The sequence below is a fragment of the Chlorocebus sabaeus genome, chromosome X, assembly GCF_047675955.1.
Source record: "Chlorocebus sabaeus isolate Y175 chromosome X, mChlSab1.0.hap1, whole genome shotgun sequence".
NCBI lineage: Eukaryota > Metazoa > Chordata > Mammalia > Primates > Cercopithecidae > Chlorocebus > Chlorocebus sabaeus.
Genome location: NC_132933.1, coordinates 121,719,717 through 121,721,506, shown reverse-complemented (window position 1 = coordinate 121,721,506; position 1,790 = coordinate 121,719,717).

The following is a 1,790-nucleotide window of genomic DNA, read 5'->3' as shown; positions in this document are numbered from 1 at the left end:
ATCAATTGAAGGGCATCCTTGAATAACCGCAGGAGGCTGAAGGCTACAGACTACATGTGGCCACCCTCAAAACTATGAGATTCAAAGACTTTAGCACTCCTGGGTCACATTTTAATACACACCTTATCAAATAAGTCTTGAAAGCCTAGGAAGTTTTAAAATGAAACAAAGAGATGGTGGAGTAAACCTAACCCTTGGTTTTAATACTTTTATGTTGAATTTAGGCATAATCTGTGTTTGTTTAAAGTGCTTAAGATGTTTGTGGCAATTTGACATATTAGCAAATTGGGGAGATAAGTCTTAGGTTCCAATGTAAAATGTGTATTTTTACACATGTGATTTCAAAATGAATTTAAAAAGTTGGACTTATACAGTATATGCTATTGGAATGTTTCAGAGGAGTTGAGATTCGCTATATTTATATGTTTAATTTGTCTCGATATATGTGAGTTAGGTATGGTGGAGGTGCTGTTGGTTGGCGTTGGTCTTCCCTGTGAGATATTAGATAGGCTTGAAAATAAAGCACATTAAGTGTATAGATACAGCTTAGAACAGAAAAATTCAGACTACTCAACGTGGCTAAGTCTGCTCACTAAAAGTGACTGTTCTTACTTCATACAAATTGTCTACATTTATATATCTAAAAATAAAATTTCTAAGTTGAACCTAAAGATTTATGAAAAATTAAGTTTTAAAATGTATACCAAGTGGAGAAAGCTGGCAGACACCACCTTTACCAAATGATCAGTGTTAACAGCACCAAGAATGGGAATGTGCCTCCTGGTATCACATGCTGAGGACACATCATTGTTTGTGTAGTATTCCTGACAAAAATGCATACCCTGAATCTAAACCATGAGAACACATCAGACAAACCCAAATTGATGCACATCCTACAAAGTAACTGTCTTGTACTGTTAAAAATGTCAAGGTCTTTGAAGACAGAGAAAGGCAGAGACACTGTTCCGGATCAAAGGTGATTAAAGAGATATGACAACTAAATGTCATGAAATCATGAATTAGATGCCAGACTAGGGAAAGATATATAATGATAAAAGACATCATTGGCACAATTGACAATATTTGGTTGAATATGGACTGTAGAGTAGATGATAGCTATATATAATTTATTTTGATAATTGTACTATGGTTATGCAAGAGAATGTCGTAGATATTAGGAAATGTACATGATGTATTTAAATGTAAGGAGGCATGATGTCTACAACTTTATTCTTAAAATGGCTCAGAAAAAACTATCATCTATTCAGTGAGAGAACAGTAAAGTAAATGAAGCAAAATGTAAACAATTCATTAACCTGGGTAAAGGGTATATGTGGGTTCTTTCTTTGTACTGTTCTTGCAATTTTTCTTTTGTTCCAGTTTTTCTTGTTTGAATTATTTCAAAATAAACATATGGAAGAGCTAAAATCCTGAATGTATATAAAATACACACATGTACATACACACATAAGTATGTACATATAACATTTAAACCTCAAGTTACTGTAGATCACCTTTTCTGTACACAAAAGCTACTCTCAGACATCCCATGCTGCCACTCTTGTGTTGTCAGTTAAGTCCATGAGATCACAGTACACTGACGTGCAAGGGGCATTGAAGAGCATGTTTATAGTTCCTACTCCAACGGCTTTGCTACTGTGGGAAAGAATTTGATTCGTGTCCTTCCTACACTTAATTTGAAGGCAAAGTCTTTGCAAGTGTGCCAGTGCCTGCCTTTGTATTCATTCCACCATTAGAGCATTACAAATTAAGGGAAATCCCATCGCAGC